The 20,209-nt window shown below is 45.7% G+C and overlaps 2 long non-coding RNA genes across 3 annotated transcripts; one reads left to right on the top strand and one right to left on the bottom strand.

Moving 5' to 3' along the window:
* Positions 1 to 5,093: 5,093 nt before the first annotated feature.
* Positions 5,094 to 12,676, bottom strand: LOC135326477 (uncharacterized). Of its 2 annotated transcripts, none has more exons than XR_010386860.1 (2): positions 12,588 to 12,676; positions 5,094 to 11,698 (listed from the first exon to the last, which is right to left on the bottom strand). It is a non-coding gene; the product is annotated as an uncharacterized LOC135326477 (long non-coding RNA). The 2 variants fall into 2 exon arrangements; XR_010386859.1 differs by lacking the exon at positions 12,588 to 12,676 and adding an exon at positions 11,890 to 11,997.
* Positions 12,677 to 18,679: 6,003 nt separating this feature from the next.
* On the top strand, positions 18,680 to 19,872 carry LOC135326444 (uncharacterized). The gene is made up of 3 exons (XR_010386834.1): positions 18,680 to 18,746; positions 19,007 to 19,099; positions 19,809 to 19,872. It is a non-coding gene; the product is annotated as an uncharacterized LOC135326444 (long non-coding RNA).
* The last annotated feature ends 337 nt before the right edge of the window (positions 19,873 to 20,209 follow it).

The raw sequence follows: 20,209 nt of genomic DNA, 5'->3' as shown, positions 1-20,209 counted from the left end.
GGGTCACCCCAACTATCTTAAGAAGGGCAAGAAGGAGGATATGGGCAACTGCAAGCCAGCCAACCTCACCTTAAATTCCTGCAAAGGTGATGGAGTAATTAATCCTGGGTATTATTTCCAGCCATGTGAAGGACAGGAAAGTGACTGGGAGCAGTCAGCACAGATTTACAAAGGGGAAATAGTGCTTGATCAGCCTGATCCCCTTCTGTGATGACATGACCGGCTTGGTGGATGAGAGGAGAGCAGGGCATGTTGTCTCCCTTGGCTTCAGGAAGGCTTTTGGCACTGTCTCCCATAATATCCTCATGGTCTTGATGAAGTACAGGTCAGAAAAGTGGATGATGGGACACAGTGCATCACCAGCAAGTTTGCAGATGATACAAAGCTGAGAAGAGCAGCAGATACATCAGATGGTTGTACTGCCATTCAGAGGGACCTTGACAGACTGGAGAAATGGGCAGAGAGTGACCTCACGAAGTTCAATAAAAGGAAATGTAAAGGCCTGCACCTGGGTGGTGGTGGGGCAGAGTAACTCCATGCACCAGGACAAACTGGGGACTGATGGGCTGGAGAGCAGTTTTGCAGAGAAGGACCTCGAGGTCCTGGCAGACAACAAGTTGGACACAAGTCAACAACAGCCCTCGTGGCAGAGGTGGCTGATATCGTCCTGAGCTGCATTAGCTCCAGCTCCAGCCTGAGCTTAACAGCTGCACTAGGAAGAGTGTTGCAAGCGGGTTGCAGGAGGGGATCCCTCCCCTCTGCTCAGCACTGCTGAGGCCACACCTGGAGTCAGGCTGGGTCCGGCTCCTTGCTCCCCAGTACGAGAGAGACATGGAGCTACTGGAGCGATTCCAGCAAAGGGCCACAGGGATGTTTATAAATATCTGATGGGAGGGTGTTAGATCACAGCATGTGTAGAAGAGTTTTTAGAGAATGTCTTCAACCAGAAAGACTCAGAACATATCTTGTATTTACACTCTCCTACCAGCACCGCTTTGTCTGCCTTGTCCAGCTGCGGTGTCCTTAAATGATGGCAGCTACAAGCAACTTTTGCCCCTGGTCTCCAGGACTGGCTCTTTAACAAGTGTTGTTCGTTCTGGTAGAGCCCAGAGTGACCTGCCACTGACTGCCTCAGTGCGTGGTGATGCACATAGTTGTGGTACGATGCCGAAGTCAGCCTTGTTAGCAAGACTGCTTGTGTCATCAGAAGACAAACACACAGCCTCTTTAGTAATAAATCCAGACAACATGTTTAGTATTTTGATTCAGTGAATTATTCATATATATGACTTTTTCTGTAAGAGGGGAGTTGAGAGGTAATATTTCTCTTACCAAGCTTACAGCTGAATTAGTCACTCAGATCACTGCTTATCATCACTGGAGAGAAACTCGTAGAACACAGTTATTATTATCTTAAACATTTAACATTAACATTACCTATTCATTGCCTACGTCTCTCCATTTACTGTGAGGAGAGCTTAGTTTGGTTCAGCTGTAGACATTCTGCATTGCTTAAAACTGAATTAAGAGAAATAAATATTAGTCACATAAAATCAGTGGGACAATTAAGAAGCTTAGAGGTGAGCTGGTTTTTGTCAAAACAGTGTTCTGAACCAGAATTTTATGTTAGCTAAAAATACATTTGTAATTTTATTTGAGTAACTGGCTTCTACAAACTCTTTGGTGTCCATATGAATATATATGTTTGTGAATGCAAAAATAGATCTCTGTGTGTGTGCATGTGTGTATGTATAAAAATTCACTAAAATCTTCATTAAAGAATATTTTATTATGCTTTATAAATTAGTATATAGAGCTTATCTCACTGGGATTACTCTTAGTAGTATCTTAAATATTTTTCTCTCAGTAGAAATAAAGAAATAAAGCTTGGCTGATTGATAGCTTTTTACAGTATTAGTCTATTGACTTACAAGGCATCATTTCCTCCACAATTCCATCTTACTACACAATTGGACTTCTTAAACCCAATTCTTTCAAGAGTTTTTTGCCTACTACCTAACAGTTAAGAATTGCATGGAGAAGAGGCATGGAAAGGGAAAGGGGAAAGAGAAGGGGAAGCGGAAGAGGAGGGGGAAGGGGAAGGGGAAGGGGAAGGGAAAAGAGAGAGAAAGAGAAAAACGAGAGAGAAAGAGAGTGGGGACATGACAAATCTATGGAAGTCAATGGGATAAGGATCATGGATCTTCAATTTTTTTTTATAATCTCATTTAGCATCCCAAATAATATTTGCTGAAATTTTAATAATAAATGAAAGCTTTGACTTTAAGAAGAGTCTGGTACTGTGTGTCTTGTACAGATATATCTCAGGATTATGCTTCTAACCTGAACATTAATATTCATAGAGAACTCCACTGGTGTCTTATTCTGTTCTATTACTGAAGCAAAGAAAAAAATAAGAAATTATTTTTTCATTTATATTACTAAGCTTCAGTACACTTCTATTCATAGAACAGTGTAAAGTACCCTCAGGTACCTGAAAATGAGGCCTGAGAATTTTAGTTATCTGTTTGTATTTCGGGGCATTCAGTAGTAATGATAAACCATTATACTGCAGGATGAGCTGGTCTGTTAAAGACATATTGACATTCGATAAAAGTTGTCTTCATACAACAACTCTGAATAAAAAAGATTCTATGTTTATGACTCAGTACTTAAGCTCTTTCATAGTAATCGTAAATCTTTTTTCTGCTTTCCCACTATCTACTGAGATTTTTCACTTGAACATTCACCAGCATTTACAAATTGAATGTATTCTGTTCAGTAAGTTCAGAAACTGATTTAAAACCGTATTAGATGGCAAACGCAAGTAAGCACTAATATTGGAGGTCATCGTTGCTCTCATTGATTCACAAGTGCTATCTTGCTTATCTCTAAGTGATCAACACAGAAAATTCCTTCCAAAGTTTAGTCAGATTCCCTGGATTAAAATCATTCAATTAGAAGTATTTTAAATGAAAGTTATTAAGGTAAAATTCATTTTAACAGCAACACAAAAAAATCATGTGCAAATTCACAACTTTCAAAGAGTAATGAAGACAATTTAAAAATAATTTCTATTTTAGAACTGAGTCTAATGGATTTAATTCTGTAAATTTAGTGCAAACTTACAAGTGTTGCATAGGATAAAACTTAGCCCAGGCAGCTTACATTAGATTGTTGAACCCAAAGCCCAAGGAGAAAAGTTTTACTAAAACCTCCCAGGTAAAAAACAACCCTGTGGGAAAAACAAAGCAAAACAAAACCCAGAAACCGAAAATAACACTTGCCAAATTCAGAAGAACAGGAAACGACCAGTTATAGCTTTTGCTCTTCAACCAGAAAGGTAGACTCTTAAAGATACCTACAGGGCTTATTTTATACTTTTCTATTGCTCTGTTCTTCTCTGTCAATGCAGTACTCAAGGGAGGAAAAAACACTTACAATTTGTTTTTACAGAATCAATAACATGCCCATTTATTCCTTTTCTCAGATTTCTTTGATTTTTTTACTGTAATTTCTGTATGTTTCTTTTTTTTTATTCATCCAGAGAATCTCAGAGCCTCATTAAACTCTATAGATTTTCATGACAGATATGAAATAGCCAAAACACATTGGATTGACATTAGGTTTAAAGACAGGGATCACATGCCTAAAAGAGAATATAAATGTATCCTGCCTATATTCTCAACCACTTACACTTTTTTATTTGTTAATTATGATATTTTGCCTATATGTTAACATATAATATTACTAGGATCAAAATAAATAATAGTGTTATGCTCAAAATCTTGTTTATGGGCAAAGAGGAAACATACCTTACATATAAAGCCAAGAATTTAGTGTTAATATAGTGGGAATCTTAACGGTCTAAATGCAGGATCATTATTCGTCCAGAAGAAATTGTTACATGAGAAGAAGGGTTCTATACACCAAAAAAGCCTCAATAATAATAATAATAATAATAATACTGTTAAAATTGTTACACTTCAGAGTTTCTACCTCTTTTCCCAGTATTATGTTCACCCTTCCGCTGCTCCGTAGGTCCTAGGTCTGTGGTTCATTTATGGCGGGATGACGGTGGGTGTTAGAGCGAGCTGTCAGCATCTGGGCTCCTTCGCCGGGAGGAATATGATGTTCATGGTGATGGTTTCCTCCTACTCACTCTAGGATTCATCTGTGGCTATTTTTATATGTTTTCTAGTATGCTTTTACATCATTCTTTCTTCATTGGTCTGCAGCTCTGTGTTGGATATGAACTTCTGGTGTTTGGGGCCTTTTACATAAGTTAAATGTGCATTTTTTGTTGTCCTGTTTGTTTATCAACCTATGGTTCTACCGTACAAAGATAAACACAAGTAAAATAAAATAGCCATCGCCATCCGGGCAGTCAGAAAAACTGCTGCCCCAGCTAAGCCGAGGGAAGCAGAGCTGCAGGCGAGACGAGTTCAGACAAAACTCGGGCCAAGCCTGACCAGCCTCAGTCCCGAGGCTGTGCAAACTCAGTGCGAAGCTTACGGCCAGGAGCTAGCAATGCCCATACTGTATTACAGGGTAACAGTAAAATCTCTCAAATTACAAAAATTCAGATTTGTTTTATAAAAACAAATTTAGACATCTGAACTGTCGACGACCACACATGAACTGGAAACTCGGAGTAGTTGAACGATAGGTGAGACAAGTCCTAAAGCAGCTGTCTTCTGATGTGTCTGACTACACTTAACCTAAATAATCTGGGAATTTAAATTGGTTCCCAAGTCTGGCACACACCACTTTGACCCATTTACTCCAGTGTTTGACAGAGACTAAACCTGGGTTCACCGCCTAGGAGGCAGCCAAAACACATCTAACCTGGACCAGGCGAATCCTTGTTTTCTCTCCTTTCTGTCACCATTCCCAGCAAATCTATGTACAACCCGAATAAGCAGCACATGCCGAATTTGGGTTCTGACTCAGGTGAGAGTCAGAATCATTTACCAATAGGTAAATGCAGCAGAGATAAGGCATAAGGATTCACATACACCACATGCTTTTTATGTTTGATATGAATATTACTCTTGTTTTTGTTATGCTCAAAATTATGATTATGGATAAAATTGAAACACAACTTTTATATTAAGACAAGAATTTATCAGCAGTTGCTGATTTTTGGAAGAGTTGAATTAGCTCGACAGTGGTGGCTGCAGTGATGGTTGTACGAGGCATCAGAGAAAGCTGGCTGAGATTTCTGTGAACAGAGGCATGTGCTACTTCTGGATTTCCATGAACGCAGGTGGTGCTAAATGGTGCACTGGTGTGAATAGACCTTATTGACATATCCTTGAAAACCAGGTAGAAATGTTTGTTTGTGTCACCTTTCTAGTCAAAGCTTGCACACAGAAAGCAGCCACAATTTGGTCCTAAGTCTATCCAAACTATCTCAGAATTTAAGCAAAATCTGCTTTTAGCATATTTTTAATTGAAGAATAAGAAATTAAAATCATGAAAAGACAATGCGTATAGCTGTGCTAATGATTTTTTTTATAAATTCAGGGTGAAATATTTCAAATCACATTAAAATGAAATCAGACATGTCACATTTAAAATATACGTATATGATTTTCTGCTGTTTTAATTCATTATCAGTACACAAAACGCAGTATGAATACATAGGATCCCAACACTGAACAAACAATATATCTGAACCAGCAAGAAACCCTGCTTAAAACACAGATTGCCCTGCTGAAGTCCTGTTAACCCCAAAATATATGTGAGATTTCTATGTCTGTAGCAAAAGGTCAGAAAAAGAAGAAAAGAAGGTGTGTTTTGACTAATACATTGACTTAAACTTTGGCTAGTGTGTCATTTTTTTGCTATGACATGTAGGGACTACTTTATCCGCAATCAAATTTCTTGAATGAAAATACAGTATGCAGGTGCTATAAAAAAAGAAATAATATGGTCAAAGTAATAAAAGAGGTAAAGTTCATACATTTGATTTGTTTCTCATATTGCTCATATTTACTTTATTGACCAGAAGGGTGCAATTGGTCAAGGGTTGTAATTTTTAAGCTCTTCATATTGATATATACATATTGTGTGTATATGTGTATATATACATATATATATATATCTATAAAAAATGTTGAAATGAATTTTAGCCTAGATATTATCTTCCTTGACAGCTAAGAAGAAAGTCTTTCCTTTAAATAGTGTTCTTCTCACATAGCTGTTTGTGGTTTGTAACACAGAGGTATACATGCACACAAGGGAAGATATTTAGTTATAGTGCACACAGGGCATAGTTTAAAGTGGGTTTAAAGAAGAGTAACATTTATTTTTGGTGGCTTTTTTCTTTTTTTGCCCTCCCATGAACATTTGGATAAACAGCAAACAGCTTATCAATTGTTGGATTTGTTGTGGCAAAAACCTGTGCCGTAGGGCTCTGCGACCCAAAAGGAAAGATAATGAAGTCGGTCAGTGAAATAAGATAGAAGTAATTGAATCGATTTTTTCAAGTAAAAAACAAAACAAGGAATCTGTAAGTCTGTTTCATGATTTTTGACTTTCTCTGAAAAGCCTTCAAAGGCGGTTATAAAGGTCAGGTATCTACACACAGTTAGCCATTTTTGGTAATCTGTGAAAATTTGTGGTTATTCTTAGGAGGAATCCTAGCATTTTTAATATGTCTGACTTTTTTTTTTGTCTGCTGATAGATGACCCAGTGTATTAGCGTTAACTCAGCATTTACAATGGAATGCAGTGAGCGTTTTTTGGGAGGGGAGCTGAGTCTGGGGGAAGGGAGAAAGGAGGGGCAGGGAGGAGGAGATTCTTATAATGAAGTTGTGGTGTTAAAGCTGAAAAATTAAAGGTAAAATGTAACAGCTTGTCATAATTATGTTTCATATTGGCAGGTGTTCTGAACTTTCTGTTTGATAACTAGACATACAAATTTCAGCTCTTAAAGCTTTGCAGCCAATTTAAGGGCTCATTTATTTCACTGACAGCAAGATGTATATGTTGCCTGGCAGAGTGGATGTCTGGGGCCAAATCCACCAGTTTGTTGCTTGCTTGTCTCACGGGAAGTAAATAGTAGCAATTTTTCAGCATAGGCATACCAGCACAAGGTGTTTAGCAAATAAATGAGCATAAGATGACCTGTGGTGTCCTGAAATTACTAAAATTCATGAATAATAAAATGATCTATAGCTTGTTAGCAGAGGGCTATAGCAAAGGCTAATTTGCAGTCACTGAAGCTTTACAGGATAATTTGTAACTTTTGAAAATTTAATGACTTCATCAGCTTTTACCAGTTTTTCTTTTTACCAATATAATTGTCTGAAAGCTACCTTCGGCAGAGCTCTTCTGTCTAGATAATATCACAATCACCTATGTCATCACATTATGAATACTTAACGGACTTTATCTGAAGAACTACTTCTCTTTTCTTTTATCTTTCCTTTCATGTCTGTATTACGGTAACTAACAAAAATGTGTCTTTATCCTATGAAGACATACTTTTCATTTTGTTAAATCTTCTTGACATGGGAGACAGTTATAAGAAAAAAAATCAGTAGAGTAATGCAAAGGGAAGAGGAATTTAAAACATATATATGTTAACATATACATAAATACATATACATATTTGAGCAAACTATAGCTCACTGGAAATACACTGAAAGCACCCTAAAACAAGATCAAAGAAATCAGATGGAATCTTAAAGGGCTCTGCACATAACATATCACACATATTCAACAGCATTTAGTTACGGCTTTGTCAAGGAAAAGAGGGACCTGTGAGTTTTGATCCTCGATCACAGTGTTTATTTTTAATTAGATGAGATAGTCACTAACCCATGCATACAGAAATAATCAAGGGAACAGGGACCAAAACCACAGCTGTTGTCTCCTTCACCTGAAAGGCTGATCACTGAGTACGCTGTTCTTTCGTCCTTCCAGATTCAAACATTTTGAATTCTTTGGTGTCTTAATACTCGCTGTCTCCTACGTACATTACAGTTGGAGCCAGATTTGTGTTACCCTGGATATTGCTACATGAAAACGGGATGTAAGCCAATAGTCAGGCATACTTCAAAGTGAAGACTGTGGTTATGTTAAGCATTGCAGGAGTGCACACACTCCTGCAGCTTATAATTTGCTTTTCAAATGGTGACACTGTTTTAAGGCCTCTGAATTCTCTGTGTCACCTATCTCATAGGTTTCCTGGGCACATTTAGAAAAATATGCCCCTTCGCTACACTTTTGTGTGTCCCCTTTCTACATAAAGATCCCCACCCCTCGACGGGTATAAATATAACTACAGGTTGACGGCACCTTTTTCTCACCTAGTGCCATACCTTTGAGAAAGAAGAGATCCATCTAAAACTAGTGAAGAAAGTCCTATGCCAGGATTTATACGGGACTAACTCATTTCAATACCAAATGTACCTATCAGAGGAATGTTCCACCTGCAAAAACATACATTTCTATCAGGAAATATTTGAACGTTAATCTAGAAAAGCAAAAATAGAAAATGGGAGCATCCCCTGTGCAATCGCTACTTTTTTAAAAACATACTCTTAGTTAGGGAAGTTGAATTTTTAAACCATTAAAAAGTAAAGATAATTAACATCATTCACATAATACAGAGAAACAGCGATATTCGTCAGATACTTTTTAAAGTGCTTTAAGGGGATACTTACGAAGAGAATATTAGAAAAAGAGAAAGTACAACTGGAATATAGCAATATCTGGAAAATACAATTTAAGGAAAAGAGTATTCAAAGGAGGAAAGGGAAAGATAAAATAAATGAAATAAGTAGCTAGTGCACTTATTTTACAATTTTAATTCATTTTTAACCTTTGAACACTATTGAAGGCAAAAAATTGCAAAATTTATTCATTTATAGAGCCTTTTTAGTTTATTTTAGAAGTAGTTATTCTCTGACAATGCAGAACAAATCTCTCTTTTTAAAATATTTTTGATTTATGATTTAAAATTAATGACTTAGAAAGTATCATTCTACACAATATTTATATTGGTCTTCAAGTATTATATGTTGAGAAATCGCTGTATTATATGTTGAGAAAATATAAGATAGATCATGTGCAACAACGGGTTTCTCCAGATAACGGGCATCCTGAAGGAAACTTTACATAGGTAATCACAGTGACCTTGCTCTCTGTGGACAGTGTTTTTTGTAGTCAGAGCATATGGACCATGTACTTAGTCCCAGAACTTCAGAGTGGGTGCTTAAATCACAGTAAGTGGGAATTGCTCCTGAAAAAGGAGCTCAAATCACAGTAAGTGGGAATTGCTCCTGAAAAAGGAGCTCTTTTTTTTTTTTGATTTTGTTTTATCCCCATCTCTGTCAAAGCAGTGATGTATCCTTCTGAGTTTTCTTGGGTAGAGGAAAAAAAAAAAAAGATTAGGGACCTTGATCATATCACCTTCACTAGTCTGCTACTAAAAAAAAACTGAAAAAAAATCCTATTTCATCCCCTTACCATGCTTCCCCAGGAACTTAAGCTCTGTGAGCCAAAGGTAGTAGAACAATGAAGCAGTAGTTTAATGTTGTTTTTATGTTTAAATAAATTATTATCCTCTTTCTTTTTTCTGTATCCCATATCTTTTTTGTTCTTTCAGGCTATGAATATGCAGATCAAGTACTCTGTCTTTCTCTTTTTTTCCAGTAGCAAAACCATTAATAATTCCGTATAGGATTCTGACTATTTGGTAGTCTAAGAGCAGCTGTGAATTGCCCAGAAAAGATCCACCCCTTGTGGACACCGTGTCAGCATGATACCCGGTGATGACAGTGCACCTGAAGTCTCTTTAGGCTTGAACACACCACAGGCACAGTGTGCTGGGTCTGCCTGTTTGGCTACAGGCTAACCTGGACACAGTTCGCTGGGAGTCTCTGAATAGTCACACACCCAGAAGGCTGAAACTTGTATACATATACATCTCTGGAAACCGTCTTTTTAGGTTGTACATACGCTATAACATTGCTATATGTCTTGGCTGCAGAAAGTATTTTCTAAATGTGTAAGGTTGTTGGATAACTGCATTCATTCTGAGCTTGCATGGCAAATCTCATATGCTCCATAGGTAGAGAAACAGCAATTAATATTATCTACCAGGATGAGAGAGAGACTCCTGCAGCACCGAGACTGAAGAATAAAGATATTAAATTTTCATACCATCTTAACACCAAGTAATGTTTACCAGCTCATTCAATCTCCTTATTCAAGGTCTAAAATGAAATAATCACTTTAACTGTTCATGGAGAATATTGCACAATTTTGACTATGTGATATATTCGTGATCTAAACCAGAATCCATTTAATCAGTTACCGAATCAAACTTGAGATCTAGGGTGGCTTTTCTATCGAGGACAGCGGGATGCGTTCCCGACAGAACTTTATCAAGGGTTCTCACCACAAAGGTCTGTCTTAGTTACTCTTTTTTGCACTAAGCACAGACAGCAGCAGTTCACACACCAGCACGAAGCCCGGCATCACAGCCCTCGGAAAGGAAGTCGACTGTGCCTGCTCGGTAACCCTCAGGTGGGGAGGTGGGCGAACTGCACCAGATAAAAGCATTAAAGCTGTTAACACTCTGGTCTGATCATTCTAATATGCAACATTCCAGCAAGTCAATTTAATGAGCTTAGTGCAGTAAGAGCAATTTCAGCTATTTTCACATATTTGAGTGCTTGAATGTGAGCTATATTTCCTTCTTTTATCTTTTTAATACACCTAATTAAAACTACACAGACTTGGTTAACTTTTTAAAATAGCCACTCTCTACAGAATACTGGGAAAGGAGCAAAATTAGTCAAGTATTAGTTTAAAAAATAATCCTTTTTTTTACCTGATATTTTTACCTGATATTGTGTGGTTTAATGGCTTTGGGGGGGTGGTTGCAGGAAGGGTGGGACTCTGCGGGGCCCTCAGGGCAGGGGTGCCATCCCAGATGCGTAGGGAGCGCATAGGGGTGCCCCACGTGGCTGTCAGCTTGGCAGGAGGAGCCACGGGTCTCCCACCCCACCAGACAGGGTGGGGGGGGAGGGGGAGGAGGAGGAGAAGGAGGAGGAGGAGGGGGGATTTATGAGCTCGCAGAGGACGCCAGAGGAGGCAGCAGGGAACTCACCAAGGGCCCCGCATCCCAGACGAGAGGAGGCATCAGGCTGCTGTGCCGCTGCTGGAAACATCCAGACCCCTGCGCAGCGTACGAGCGCCTGGGGAGATGTCAGAGGCAATGGAGGACCCATCGACACATGCTGCACCAGGGAAACTCATGGCTTTAGGGCAGCTGTACAGGAGGGAGCAGGGCTCAGCGGGGGTTCCAATCAGTTGGTGCCCAGGTCGGCTGGTACCCACAGTCTGTGCCTGGGGGCAGGGGAGGCCTCAGGGTGTCCAGGAGCATCTGTCTTCTACCCATCTTCTTGCTTGCCTAGCCACAATTCTCAAGTAAATAACTTGGGGCTGCACTAATCGTATCTAACTCAAGTTGACCTTAACCCTATTTGGTCCAGAGGTTTTAAACTCCTTCATGACCTACCAGCACTCTCGGGCACGCCTATTGCATCAGGAGCCGTCCTCCCGCCGACGCCGTGCCCTAATCCCGCTCCGGGGCCCGCCTGCCCCCCCGCTCCTCCAGGCTGCGTCCGCAGGGGCGAGCGCACGCCCCGGCCCGCGCTGGGGAGGAACCGGGGCCCTACAGGCGACACACGCAAAAGGGAGAGTCAGAGCCGCGCTCCGGCAGACCCGGCGCCGCGCAGACCCGGCGCGGCGCGGCCCCCGGCCCGACTCCCCCCCCCCGCCCCGCCGCCTCCACGCAGCGACGGCCCCGGCTGGCAGGACACAGCCCGACACCCGCGGCCACCCGAAGGCACACGCTCGCCTCACCTCGCCTCACCGCGGCCCCCACATGCTCGACTCCAGCGCGCCTCTGCCCTCGCCCGCCGCCGTCCAGCCAAAACACCCGCCCTGCTCGCCGCCATCTTGCCCGAGCGCGAGGGGCGGGGGGAGCGCGAGGGGCGGGGGGAGCGCGAGGGGCGGGGGGAGCGCGAGAGGGGCGGGGGGAGCGCGAGGGGCGGGGGGAGCGCGAGGGGCGGGGGGAGCGCGAGAGGGGCGGGGGGAGCGCGAGAGGGGCGGGGGGAGCGCGAGAGGGGCGGGGGAGCGCGAGAGGGGCGGGGGGAGCGCGAGAGGGGCGGGGGGAGCGCGAGGGGCGGGGGAGCGCGAGGGGCGGGGGAGCGCAGCGCGAGGCAGGCCAGACCCGCAATGGCCCCACCCTCGCGTGGTCGCAGCGCCGCGCTGCAGCCGGCCGGCTCCCGCGCGCTAACCGCAGCCCGCCGCGCCACCCCGGCGCTCAGGCCGAGCAGCGAGCGCCCCGAGGCTGCTCTGCCCGCGCCCGAGAGAGCGGCGGGGATCAGCGAGCAGGCGCTGGGGCTGCCCCGGGGAGAGAGCGCCGCGGAGCAGCTCCGAGACAGCACTGCCCGTCCCCGCGCCCCCAGGAAGCACCGAGAAGGAAAAGCCCTCTCGGGAAAAGCGCTCCCGGTCCGTGAGCACCGGGCAGGGGGCACGAGCGCGGCCCCTGCGCTTACCCGTCCCCGAGAGAGCGCAGAGTAGCGGCCAACGCGGCGACCGGCAGCGCGCACGTGTGCGCCGGCTGCCCGCAACGGTCTTCGTACGCAGCGGTGGCCGCCGGCGGCTGCAGTGCTGCCTTGTCGACACGCGAGGGCAGCCGTGAGCGCGCCGGAACGCAATGCGCATGTGATTTCCCCCTCCCCCCCCCCGCGTGCAGTGCCGCCTTTCAGACACGCGAGGGCAGCAAGGAGCAGGGCGCAGCGCTTTCCTGCCCCCCTTGCAAAATACTCGCTAGGCAAAAGTGGCTTGGGCTCCTCCCGAACGCTTACCTGGCTTCATTACTACAGCTATTAGGAACCGAAGTGCATAGCCTTCTAGAAAAGGGAACGACCGTCTTTTCAGAACTTCCCGCGACCCCAGAATTGTCACTGCCTTGCATCAGCAGCCAGCTTCTTCCAACCCAGCCGCAAGAAACATTTTGCCTTCCCGGCAGAACTTTCTGCTCCCCGGGGGGTCCAAAGGAAACCCGTCACTCACTACTGTCTGTCAAAACGTACCGGAAGCCCTCAAATACAGGACAAGACGCCTTCTCTAAGGAAGCTGACTACTAGGTCTGCTTCACGGCAGCTTCTCCCCAGTATCAGGGCCCACTCAATAAACAAAATAGGACGAGAAATGTCTTAATCTGCTCCAAGTGCTTTCGTAGAAGAGAACAACATCAAAACGAGGTATTATTGCATTTAGCCTCCACTACACGTGCTACCCCAGCGCCACTGTGACTGCTTATTAGCAATAGCAATTAACAACTATGATTAGTGGTTTGATTTTCTGTTAGTCTAAGTATCTGATGTTCTTGTACATGCTATATTAGATTTTTGTCACAGGAACAGTGAATAAACAAGAAGCCACTGTCTTACCATGTGAGCAAAATGAGAATTGTGAATACAGTTCTGTGATTAAACATTTGGGTGGGGGGGATGTCTGAAAGTTCCTGGCTAATGAATTCCCAGGAGTTGGCTGATGAGAAGAATAATTTAAGATTTCTTTAATTGATATTTTTTAAACATTTTAATATGTGGATCTAAATGGAAGTTGCTTGTAACTCAAAAATCAATTTTTATATTTTAACATTGCTATCTGTAATACTTGTACATTTAAAATATATTAATTGAAATGCACACTAACTGGAAAAAAGCTTTAGGCAACAATAATAGAATGCTGTTACTTTTTTTTTTACATTTTATTGGAAATATGCACAAAAATGTATTTCCATACACAGAAAAAGAAATTTTCCAGAAAATATGTTTACAATTTTATCTTTATTCACTGTCATATGAAAATTACAGTCACATAAGGTTGTCTTCTTGTAATCTATTGAGAAATACTCTATCTCCAGGGTATGGCATAAGCCTCTTTTTCTGAGGGCATCGACATCATGGCAGAAAAGAAAGAAAGAAAAGAGCCCATCAGCCCAGGTGACCACTCCATCTCCGGTCGCTGGAAAATGCCAATTGAACAGAAAAGGAGGTGTGAGAAGACGCGCAGATACCGTCCATACTCCTGACCACTCCAGAAGTAAGACCCACGAACGAGTGACTGAGCGAGATGGGGAAAAGTGGCTTTGTGGGAGGGCAAGGAGCCTGCTCCTGAGCCCGTGCCCACCTCTGGTGCCATCCCCCAAGGGAGGGACTGCCTGGGACACCAGCCCGCAGCGGTCAGCAGACGTCTGTGAGGTGTGCGTGGGACGCGGGGGTGTCACAATGGCCTTGGCTGCCCGCCCGGGCGTCTGGGGAGGTGGGGTCTTCAGTGGCTTGCTCCTTCACCTGTGAGGAGGTAGCTGGAGCGAGCACTGCTGTCCGGAAGGAATTCCTTCTGAGATGAAGAGATTACGATTGTGGTGGGGTAAGGGCCACTCCTCAGTTCTTTATGGCAGGCCCACAGAGCTCCTCCCGTTCGGGGCTGTCCTCTGCTCGATTTCTAAATGCCTGATCTCGACCTGGATCCTCCTGCTGTGAACTTCTCACCCAAGGAACTCATCCACAAAATCCCTCGGAGGGAAGGGAAAGGAAGCAACCAAGGCAGAGTCGTTTTTCTGCTGTGTCTCCTCGGCACACTGCAGACAACTTTGATGCCATCTACCAGACGTCAGGCCTGCCTGCCTGAATCTGGTGGCTCCAATACGCCCACCTTTGGCTGGGTAATAGAGGCACCTGCTGCAAACCAGCTGGTCTTCTGGTGTTAGCAGTGAGGGGAGGAATTTCCCTGAAGGCTGGGGAGCCGTTTGACCCTGCCTGATGCTAGTACCTGAGGGCAGGTAATCCTCAGCTTGTTTCCTTCCAGGTCGCTTGACTAAAAGAGCTTCCCGGGTGAGACCTGAGGAGCCTGAGGATGGAGGCGTGGATGCAGAGTCTCCTCCTGCAGCCACCAACACCTTGCCTGGCTCTGTGGTCTCCTTTCTGTGCCAACTGCAGGAAAATGAGGTAAGGGAGTGGCAGTTTCAGTGGATTCCGCCTGAATTCAAGCACTTGGATTCCGAACGTGCCTGGCTCAGGCACCAGGGGATGTGCTCTTGCCACATGGTAAATGCACTCTCCTGCAAACACCGCATCACAGAAATGCAATTTTTGCCAGTCATTAGGAGACAATGCTACTGCACATCATCCTTTCTCACAGAAGGCAGGAGTGCAGTAGAGGACACGGCCAACCTTCTGGTCATTTGCTCTCCCCAGGCTTCCTCCTTTTGTCGACATATTCTCTGAAAACTTCCTGAGCGCAGCAGTAGTCCTACACCCACCCTAAGCCCCCGGCCACCTCTCTGTCTGGGCTGCTGTCTGCGGCTCCGACCATGCTTTGATCTTTGTCGACTTCTCAAAGACAGTGAAACATAAACATAATTTGAGAACCAATCTGTGCAGGGAAGGCAGATCTCCCGGTATGATCCACAAAAGTTACCCCAGGAACTTCCCTAAGGAGCCGGGGGAAGCCTGTGAGTCAGGCCCTACCAAGGAAGTCTGGAAATGCCATTGTCCCGTGTATTCCTTTTGCCCCCGGCACTTTGTTTGGTCTAGAGGAGCTATGAGCTCTTTGGGGCAGCAACTGTGTGGTTGCAGAATATCCAGCAGAGTGGAGGGAGCTGTGAAGTTGGGGAGATCCTTACCAGAGCAATGGGTGGATCCTCCGTTTGGCGAAACACTTCCTTGTGAGGCTGGTCACTCAGCTACTTTCTAGGACTAGATCCTCGAAATGGAGCTGTCTGCATGATGCCGTTTGGGAAGGCTGTACGGACCAAGTGCTCTACGACATCCTGGTCATCAAGGAGAAAGAAGTTCAGATGTTCCCTGTTCTGATTTGTCCTCAGGGTAATCGGGTAGAAATTTACCAGGAACTGGGGAGAATCCTCCAGGAAGATGGCGACCATTTGGAGAGAGATCTGTTAAGCCAATTAATAACATTGGCTTCAAGGGATTTGAGAGTGGCAAGCTTGTTCTCTTCGAAACTAGTCAAAGCATCCTGCCTAGAGCCCTGTTGTCTGGAAAGCTATAGCATGACACCAAAGATCTCCCCTTTGCCTTAAGAACCAATGACAGTCCCCAGATCCCACTATGGGAGACTCTTCCTCAGGGCAGCTGACTCCTTGAGGGAAAGGGCCATATCCAGCCAAGCTCTTGAGCAGGTGCAACCTCTGAAGTAGCTGCCCTGTGTAAAGTGGCACTGGGCCTTTGGCTGCAGCTGAGGCAAGCAGGCCCACGACTGCTGTAACAAGCATGTCTGTGCTGAAGGGAAAGGCTCCAGGCAGGGAGGCAGAAACTCAGCCTGCTTCCACACGGTTGGCCATTGGATTACCGTTCTTAGGTAGTCATCCTGCTTTGAGGAAGAGGCATGGCGAAGTGCCAGTCCCTTCCCTGCTGTACCCAATATTCCATCTGGCCTTCTGTGTGGAGCGTGTTCGTTGCTGGAGCCTTCTGGGAGCTTCTCTGTTCCTATTCTCCCGCTGTCACAAAGGGAAGGGAGAGGCAGCAGTAGCACAGAAGGGCAAATGGTCAAACTCTTTCTTGACCAACAAGTTTAGGACTGCTGAACTGCTTACCTTTCACAAAGGGGCAAAGCGGTGGCAGCCAAACAAGGCAGGGAATATTTATCACTGATGGATCTCTCTGGAGAGATGACGTTTCTCTCACTCTTCCCTTCAACATGGAAATGTAGAGCTGAAGTCATACAGCCATCGTTGGCTAGTTCCATCTGCCCCGCTGCCTCAGTCTTTCCTGTGTTGATGGTTTTCCTTCATGGTCCTTTTGTAGGGTGTAACGGATGTCGTGCAAAGAGCAGCAAGTGACATCCTGGTCTCCCTGGCCCGCTCTCACTTCCTACAAGTCATGGAAGAGCTACAGCGTCATCTGAAGCCTGTGGAGGATATCCCTCAGGAATTTGTTTTTATAACCCTCAGCAAACTGGCCACGAGCTATGGTACGGCAACTTGGGCTGCATGCTTTGGTGCTGGCTTCTTTGAGCAGCGGGAGAAGGGTTTCGGTTGTTGGAATATGGGAGGGCTACAGGGTTATGGCTTCCACATCTTTTGCTGCCTGGGAGCAGTCGGAAGTGGTGGCTTTGTCCCCTGAGCTAAGTGCCCTAAGGATGGGACCGTGGGAAGACCCAGCCTAGCGGAGTTCTGCTCCACTCTGCTTCCAGTCCCACCCTGAAGGGCTTCCCTGCTCCCATCCCTCGGGGAAGGGCACCCTTGCTGAACAGCTTTCCTGACAGCAGGTTGTTTGCTTTCCCTCTGCCCTTCTCTGCAGCACTGAGCTGCATCCCGTTTCTGGAAATGACCTGGAATGTCATGTACACCATGCTGGGGCGAGTACAGAGCAGCAGGATGAAGCAAGCCTTCTGTGCTGGTAAGTGTCCACCTCTAGTGCCAGGGCTGCACTGGGATGCAGAGGGAAGGGGAAGTTAGTGAGCAGCAGTCGGCACCCAAGTCTCTTCTCTCTCAAGCTGCTACTGCAGGTTCTGAACCTCTAGGGAGCTCCAGCCCTTTAAAGCCCCAAACAGTCTGTACAACATAAAAGAATGTCTAAAGCTCAGGAGATGGCTGTGGCCAGGAAGGGAATGGAGTTGTTGGAGTTTTACTACTCAGCTAATTTTACTACTCAACAGCTAATCTTGGAGGGGGGAAAAAGGACTAGCAGGAACAAGGAGGAGAAGAGGGAGGAGAGAAACAGCTTAGCATTTCAAGGAAGGCATTTTCAAACATTTCACGCCTGCCCCAGAACCCAAAACTGCTCTGGAGCTAAGTGCTGATGAGCATGGGACGGCAGTTTGAGACAGGCTGGAGTGATAATGCAAACTCTTCTCTCTGGGACATACTTGACAGAGTGACCTTTCTCCCCATCTTTCATGCAGTTCTGGAAACGTGGTCGAAAGGGGTGACTGTTTACTTCCAAGACTGGGCAAAGTGCTCCTTCCCTCGAATAGGGGAAGCCCAGCTTTGTGAGAAGACATACCCTTTCTTCTGCTACGTGGTCAGAAACTGGCTGGACTGTGAAGAGAAGGAGGTGAGACTGGCTGCCTTTGTGGCCCTTTAGCAGCAGCAGCTGCAATGCTGGAGTTCACCTGTCTTTCTGGGGAACAGTGGTGTCACGTCAGGAGAAGTGCTTTCCAGGGAGGAAGCAGGTCGTTGAGGCGTTGTCTAGAGCTGGGAGCCTGCTGCAGCTCGACAGTGTGGAAATGCTGTGGGCCAACAGGCAGTGTGCCTGGAGTCCCGCTTTGCAGCCTCGCGATGAACTAGTGAGGCCAGGCCGGGTCTGGAGAACCGCCGCTGGGAACCAGCCAAATTCCAGTGGCCTTTGAGCCCCAAGGGTCTTGGGTTTAGAAGAGGGGAAATGTTCTCTCTCTTCTCGAGCAAGACCGTTTCCTCCAGAGGAAGCTGGGAAATGGCCGTCTTTGGGAAGGGGGAAGTTTGTGTCTGGGGGATGCTGCCTCCTAGAGCAGAGCTTCAGTCGGAGCAAACAAAGGTCTTCTGTCTTCCTTGTGTGCAGCTCAAGGAGGACATCATCAGGGCTGTGGCAGCTATGATGGGCCTCCTCCTTCATCAGGAAGAGTATCAAGGGCATGTGTGCGACCAGCTCTGCTGGCTCTTGGACCAGTATGAAGAGGTCCAAGATGGTTTTCACGTGACCAAGGTGAGGTGTCTGGCAAGATACGATGTGGCTGCATGGGTCAGGGTGAGTGTGTGCTGGGATCAGGGAGCTGTGGGAGTTCCTGGAGGAGCTGGGAACCTGTTAGAGAAGAAGCCAAGACAGTCGCACACAGATGGAGGGGGAGGCTTGATACTGCCTGTTTTTTCAGGGCAGAGAACAGCCAACTGTGGAGGCATGCTGTCCTGTGTTAATGAGCTGCTCTCACTCACAAGCCACCCTCTCGTTTTCACTTTTTCTTGTAGCGTCTCAGGCATTTCTTGGAAGCTGTGGAGAAAACTGAGCCCTTTATCCCCAGGGAAAGAGTTTTTATCATCTGCATTGTTGTGCACAACCAGGTAAGCAGGGGCTGAACATCTTGCACTTCCCTCTGGGTTAGCAGGTCTGCCTCTGGTTGGCAGGAAAGACCCATGGGGTGGCAGGGCAGAGTTTCCCTCCTTTGGGCTTTTCTCATACCTTGCAGTCAGGTCCATACAGCTGTTGAGGCCCCCATTCCGGCCAGGTGCCCACGGACTTTTCCAGGGCTGCTTTGCCTGGTTCCAGGGACAGCTCAGTTCACAAAGGAGTTTCCTGCTCGGGCAGAGAGCAGGAGGAATCTGGAGCCCAGAGAGCTGAAGCTGAGCCTTGGAATCCCAGCCAGCCCTTGTATCCTAACGGCCTTTTGCTGCTGCGGAACTGACTGGAACTCAAAGGTTGCTCTTGCCTCTAGGGCGTAGCCTTTGTTTTGGCTGTGGGTCCCCTGTCGTAGGCTCAAACTCCCTCTGGAGCGTTAGAGTGGAGCTGACAAGACGCTCAGGAAGGTGTTCATCTCTGACTCCAGGATCTAGAAGCTGTCTGTCAGAGCACAAGCTCATCTCTGGCCTCTCCGTAGAGTTCCAGAGAGACAGAAGGGTGGGGGGGAAGCAGAAGACAGCTTTGAGAGGACAGAGCACTGTCCTTCTTGAATGGCATCTTTCCCTGTGAGTCCCCAGGGAGACAAGACCTCATAGGAGCGATTCTTTTCAGTCTCTCTCAAGACTGATCCTAAAACGTACCTCATTCCCACAGCTCTCGGATGTGACCAAGAAGCACCGCATTGGCCATAAAACAGAGCTGTGCCACTGCATGCTGCTACTAGGTAAGGAGAAAACAGAATTTGGCTGTGGTTTCTTTGAAACTCTCCTGCAAAGCTCTGCAATGGGAGAAGAGCTTGATTGTTAACCTAGAACATGATTTCTTCCCTCCAGCCCGAAGCTTCCCTGAGGAGACCATGGAGTTTCTGTACTCACAACTGGAGGCTGAGAACGAGGCTTCTAGAATAGCAGCCCTGTCTCTGCTGAGATTCTTTGTTCATTGTGACTGTAAGTAACACTAGGAAGAAAATAGGAGGAATGATGTACTTTGGCTGAGGGACTACGAGCAGAAACAGCCAAGAGCTGAAGCCATGAACTGCCAGAGCCTGATCAGAG

Source organism: Dromaius novaehollandiae, unplaced genomic scaffold (assembly GCF_036370855.1).
Source record: "Dromaius novaehollandiae isolate bDroNov1 unplaced genomic scaffold, bDroNov1.hap1 HAP1_SCAFFOLD_64, whole genome shotgun sequence".
Taxonomy (NCBI): Eukaryota; Metazoa; Chordata; class Aves; order Casuariiformes; family Dromaiidae; genus Dromaius; species Dromaius novaehollandiae.
Note: the sequence above shows the minus strand (reverse complement) of the source record. Positions and strands in the feature narration are given on the sequence as shown.